Consider the following 6,845-nt stretch of genomic DNA (forward strand, 5'->3'; position numbering starts at 1 on the left):
AGAAATGGAGGCTCACACTAATTGGGCAAAGCTAGGATTCAGATTCTGGATTGTCAGACAACAGTGCTCATGCTCTTAAGCTATGTCTAGAAATAAAAATATGGTCATGCCTAATTTATTCATCTGCAAATGGTTTGATTACAAATGAGGCCTGGAAATTTTTATTTATATGCCTCTAAAATTTCAAGATAACATAAGAAATAGCAATCTGGAGAACACTTTGTGTATCATTATTTAATTGTGCCCCAAATTTCAAAAGGAAGAAATTGGGGGAATGAAGGGGTTGATCCCTAGTGCTCTGGTGGAATATGGTAAGAAGTAATCTCGAGGTAACTATGTAAAGATCAAATTGAAGCTCAAACTGTCAGGAACAGAATGAACAGCCCAAGTAGTATTTTAAGCCTTTTTTTTTTTTTTTTTTTTTTTTTTTTTTTTTTTTTTTTTTTTGTCTGAGACGGAGTCTCACTCTGTTGGCAGACTGGAGTGGAGTGGCCTGATCTCGGCTCACTGCAACCTTTGCCTCCCAGATTCAAGCGATTCTCCTACCTCAGCCTCCCGAGTAGCCGAGTAGCTGGGACTACAGGCGCATGCCAACACAACCAGCTAATTTTTATATTTTTAGTAGAGACGGAGTTTCAGTATGTTGGCCAGGATGGTCTTAATCTCTTGACCTCGTGATCCACCCGCCATGGCCTCCCAAAGTGCTGGGATTACAGGCATGAGCCACCACACCTGGCCATTTTAAGCATTTTTTAAAGAGCAATACTATACACCTCATGTTAATACAAGGAACATAAGATAGGAGAGCGTTTTTCTACTGTAGAGGTCAAGGGAAAGCTTTCCCCCTTGGCCCTCTGAAGATTTGCCAAAAAATCAACTTGCAAAAGGCAGATTAATTAGAGAAAAGGCATATAAATTTATTTGATGTGCACATAGTATGCACATGCGGAGAATCATAAAGTGATTGCCCACCCCCTAATGTGGTTGGCAAGCTTATATACCATCCTGGCAAAACAGGTTATGGGAGTGGGGAGAAGAGGAATTCTGTTGAGGAAGTTACTAGGGAAGATGAATGGATCAGGGAACAGGGATTAATTAACTTGTATGTTATTTTGTCAAAGGGTCTATTAGGTGTGGTTACATTCTTGGTCTTACAGGAAGGGGAAGGAAAAACAATTATTCCTTTTGATGGGTCTAGATCTTGGGCAGATAAAGGAACTTCAGCTTCATCATGTGCTTTGGGAGAGGTGGTGGGGGCAAAGAGGGGAGGCCAGAGAGATTTTACGGCTTCTTCAGTTCAGCATGTCGAAACACTACATTTGGGATATTGATTTCTGAGTCCCAACAATACTGTAATTATAACCCCTTGGTGGTGAAATCAATTTATTTTAAAAAATAAAATAGAAAACATCAGAATACATGGCACAGAGTAAGTACTTACACGTATTGTTTTGTGAATTTTTCATATACATGTACATCGGGTCACAATATAAAAGCAATTTCTTCCTATTGGTTATGGTTAGAAAGCTTTGAAAAACACTGAGATGAGTAAATACAGAACTTAAGGACTTAAGAAGGCAGGCATCAGCTATAAAGGAAAGGGGGGGAAAAAACATGCTTGGAGCCAGTGGTAATTTATTCAATCCACACTTATTTCTTAACATGTATGAAGCATCAAAAATGTATGCGTAACAACTGCCTAAAACTAGGAGGAGACACAAAGGCAACTTTTAAGGTGAGCCTCTTTTCTCTGGATAGTTTAAAATCTAGGTGGAAAAAGAAGTTGCAGAGGGGAATCAGTTAAATAACAATCCAAGTCAGTATGGGATTAAGTCCTAAAGAACTATACTGACAGTAGACGCTAATTTCAGAAAATTGATGTGAGCAATAGCAGTCGGGGAAGGCTGCAGAAGAAAGGAGCTGAATTTAAGCTGATCTTGAAGGGGGAGGATGAAGGTAGGAGGGAAAAACTTTCCAACAGGAAGAACTGCAGGAGCAACTACAGAGTCAAGAAGGCTCAAGTTGTTTCAGGTATAACTAACTTGGAGTAATAAGAAGTGAGACTGGGTAAGTAAGGGGAGGCATAGTGTGGGGTGAGTTTCTGTCTAGTCATAAGAGTTTACAGGAAATGGGCAATCTGGAATTTTGTGATCAGGTTAATGGCAGGATGAAATCAGAGTATTAGTCCATAGACACTACATGTGATAGGTTGGAGAGAGAAGACAGGTTAGATAGGAAGTTACTGTGAGAGTGAAACATTAAGTTGAAAAGTGCTGGACTGGCAAAGAACCAGAAGTAACAAACTGTTATAGGAAGCTGTGCTGTGATGCAGGGAAACTGGAAAGTTAATCTGTTCCAAGTGAAGTAACAGAACCTCCGAGACAGTTTACCGGCATCTCGTAACAACCACTGAATAAATGGTAAATATGGTTCTTATTGTTGAGTAAACTTGTTAACATAATTCTGTGCTAGTTATACTGTGAGACATATTCATTCCCAAGAGAAAAACATCTCCTAGTTCAGTACAATATTCTCAGCTACAACACAGACAAAACAAAGAGGGCTGTTTTTCCTGATGAGAACATCTTGGACCGTCAATAGGAAGCACAGACTATGATCGACATTTGTGGCTCATTCATTCTGGTACCCACAGCGTCTAAGGAATACTCAATAAATGTAAAATGAACTAAGAAAGCCAATGACTGAGTAGATATGGAGAAAAACATCAAAGTGATATAGAGCCAAGCACACCGAATAACTTTAGTAGATCCCAAACTATGCAGTAAGACCAGTGGTCACCATCCTTTAGATCCAGGGCACCTCCTGTTGTGTGCCTCTCAGAACTCTTCAAGGGTCAGTCTGCTTGAAGGACACAGCCTTGCCAATCTGTTGCCCTAAATATTTCTATAGTGATGGAGATATCAGATGGGCACCAGAATCTGCTCTATCTCATTTTTTAAAAGGACAACTTTTGGCCAGGTGCGGTGGCTCACGCCTGTAATCCCAGCACTTTGGGAGGCCAAGGCGGGCGGATCACGAGGTCAGGAGATCAATACCATCCTGGCCAACGTGGTGAAACCCCATCTCTACTAAAAATATTTTAAAAATTAGCCAGGCATGGTGGCGGGCGCCTGTAGTCCCAGGTACTTGGGAGGCTGGGGCAGGAGAATGGTGTGAACCCGGGAGGCGGAGCTTGCAGTGAGCTGAGATCAGGCCACTGCACTCCAGCCTGGGCAACAGAGTGAGACTCCGTCTCAAAAAAAAAAAAAAAAAAAAAAAAAGGGACAACTTTTTACAACTTTTCACTTCCTCAAAATTATCAATCTAGTACTAGGTTACAAATTATTCCATTTAAAAAGCAGTTTCCTTCTGATTGTCATTTCAGGATTCCCAGACCAGACTGTGTATATATTTTTAAGCCACCTTCAGTGTTTTTTGAATAGAAGAAACAAAGGACAATATAAGACATAATTATTCATGATTATGCCACAAAGATTAATTTTAAAATGAGGTAATGAGCTTCAAATAATCTAATCTGAAGATTATTCAATTTCCTTACCTCCACCATAATTACACGTATATTTTCACTATTTTACAATGACTCTATGTGTAATTTGTATGAGTAAGAGATTGACAGGAAAGAAACAAAATGATGAGTAAAGGCTGAAGCCAGGTAAGGCAGGGTGTGAAAAGAGGGGAAAAATGTGAGAAGGAAATATGCTGAATCCAAGAGAAAGCACCGTTCTTTCAGGTTGCAAGAAGTAGCACGGGTTGGAAGTGGAGAACTGGGAAATACTGATTCAAAGAGACTGCTATATGGGAGACAGGAAGAAAGTGGCTAGTGGTTCAAGAGATTAGCATTCCCACAGTATCCAGTATCTCTGCAAGTAGTTTGCACACTGGTCATCATGTAATTGTTTGCTGTAACCTCTTTAATGTCTGTCTTCCCCATGAGACTGTTCTGAAGGGCAAGGACTCAGTTTGTGGAATTCATCAAGAGCTCAAGTGTTCGTTTGTGTGACCAGCTGTTCTATAAAGAATAAGCAAATTTTATGGCTAGGTGCGGTGGCTCAGCACTTTGGGAGGCTGAGGTGGGCAGATCACTTGAAGTCAGGAGTTCAAGACCAGCCTGGCCAACGTGGTGAAACCCTGTCTCTACTAAAAATACAAAAATTAGCCAGGCATGGTGGCGGGTGCCTGTAATCCCAGCTACTCAGGAGGCTGAGGCAGGAGAATTGCTTGAGCCAAGATCTTACCACTGCACTCCAGCCAGAGTGACAGAGGGAGACTCCATCTCAAAAACAACAACAACAACAAAACACCTAGCTTTTAAGTGATCAGTGAAGAAATCAGGGAATTTTCTAGACATCAATGATAAAATGGACTTTTATGAGTGAAAAAAGGGATAAAAGAAGATGACTTACTAATTGAAAAGACCGAATAAGTAAGGGGTGTTTTCCTACACAATACTGATTCAATCAGAGACTTCGCAGACTATTTAATGTTGCTATTCTGGTGAGGTAAATTGGTTTCCTGTAGATAATTCCTAGTGAAATACAACATAAATGTGTCATTACAATCAATTGCTGACAGTTTTATATGGCCCATTCATAAAATCATACTAAGCACTTTCCTATTCTGGTATTCAGATACTAGCCTCTAGACCTGTCTCTCCACCATCACCTTTTCTGCCACCATTCAGTTATTCAACAAATGTTTGCTAAGCATGTAGCAACCACTAGCCATTGTCCTAGGTGCCTGGGTGAAGAGTCCTATAGGCCTTGCCTTCAAGGAGTTCATAGTTTAAGACTTGGGACACTGCTTCAGAATTAGGTTATTAACAACAACACAATTTTATGTCTACCATCTTGAGTATAATAAAAATATTGTAGGTGAGAGTATTCAGACAGGTACTGACCATACCTGTGTTGGAAATTACAGATACATGGAGTAAAAGATAAAGTTTAGAAATTGTTGGTTTTGTCAGCTCCCATTTAAGACTTTCTTGTTCACTGACCAGGTCCTTAATAATTCCACAGAGACATGATAACTTCTTTGGATGGATCAATACTTCTTGCCAGTCAGCATATACACACCCAGTGACCTTGCATGAAGAAACATCCTGTCTGCAGAAGATTGTGTCTCATCTACACAAAGCAGGAGTGGTGTTGTCAGTGTGTGTGCACGCATTTATGTATCTGTATGCTTGTGCAGAGAGGGGAAGATGGGGGAGGGGATGTGGGTTTGTTACTTAGTTTGCTTGATTTTTATCCACAGTTATTAAGAGGTAAAATATTGTAGCTCAACCCCTAGAAGTGATCGTTAGCTTTACAGAGAGGAAAATCTCTGTCCCATGACCATGGCTTGCACTTCCAGCCCGAAAAGGCAAAAAGAGGGAGCACGTAACTCAGTGGAATCAATAGCATGACCAGAAAGTCAATTCAGTCATATGATGGTGGATCAGTATCATCACTGTAAAGGAGAGGAGATCACTGTTACTGTTAGGTGCACCACTCTGAGTTTCCCCCATCAGTGTGGAAAAAGGAGGGAAAAAAACCCTCAATCATAATAGGAAAGGTAAACAGTTTTTCGAACTGACAAACGTATGTACATGTCTTCTTCTGTATTATTTTATATATGTTGTATTTATGTATGTACCAGTACAAAGAGATGTAAATATCACTTAACCTTGAGTAATATAATAATATGTGTGAATTCTAATTAATAGGTTTTAATTCCATTAAGCATTAATAATTAACGGTAACTTCATTGAGTGTGAGAATTCCACAAGTTTGCGTTAGAATTCTGAATGACATTTTGTTTTTGCTTTACTGGGTTTTGATATGTCAGACAAGAGAATTCAACTTTTCTCCTGTGTGAATGAATTCAATAGTCTGTTGTGAGAGATGCCAGTTTTCAGGTTGCATCCACCATTTTTATTTTTAGCTCCATCTGTTGTCTTTTATCAGTCGCTATTAAAACTCTGATAAAATACTTGGTTTGTAGCATTGATATTGTCCCCACCAGCTTCCCTAAAATGAGCGCTCCAATTCTAGTCCCCAAACATGTTCTTATGCTCCCCAGCATTGCGTGGGTATGCTAGTCTACTATCAGAAAGAGCCTATTTTTATTTGAGGCCAGTTCATGGACATGTCAGAGTCCCAGAGTCCTAATAGTTTTCAGTGGGGCTTTTTCTAGAACATATGGATGGAATTTGTCTCCAGTTGACATCCAGAAGTCTCGTCTTCCTGGATTTCCTTCCTCCTCTTGCCCCCTCTGCCCTTTCCCACTACCCCAGTTCCTAGCATCTCCCTGACCCTTGGGTTAGAGCCCAGGGAGAAGCACCACTGAATCCAACCTGGGAAAATGACAGGAAGTACGTGCATTCTTAAAAGTGGGGCACTTGCTGTTATTAATCATCTATTTTAACATAACTTGAATGCAGTAGTATTAATTTGTATATTAATATTTTATTTAATAATAATAATTGAGGCTGTGCTCTATATTAGAGGTAAGCATATACAGTACAGCCTGCTCTTTAGTTCCTTTTTCCTCACCTTACTCAATTTTCTGTTGATTAAATGTTAGACTAAGAATAAAAGTATACTTGTTAGATTTGGCTACTTATTGTAAGCTGCAATTTTGGCTAGGCATAGCGTGGCTCATACCTGTAATCCCAGCACACTGGAAGGCCGAGATGGGAGGATGGCTTGAGACCAGGAGTTTGGGACCAGCCTGGGCAACATAGCAAGACCCCATCTCTACAAAAACTAAAAAATAAAAAAACGAAAAGAAAGCTGCAGTTTAAATGTGACTCTAATCACACTTTTAAACAGTGTACATTT

The sequence above is a fragment of the Rhinopithecus roxellana genome, chromosome 1, assembly GCF_007565055.1.
Source record: "Rhinopithecus roxellana isolate Shanxi Qingling chromosome 1, ASM756505v1, whole genome shotgun sequence".
Classification (NCBI taxonomy): Eukaryota; Metazoa; Chordata; class Mammalia; order Primates; family Cercopithecidae; genus Rhinopithecus; species Rhinopithecus roxellana.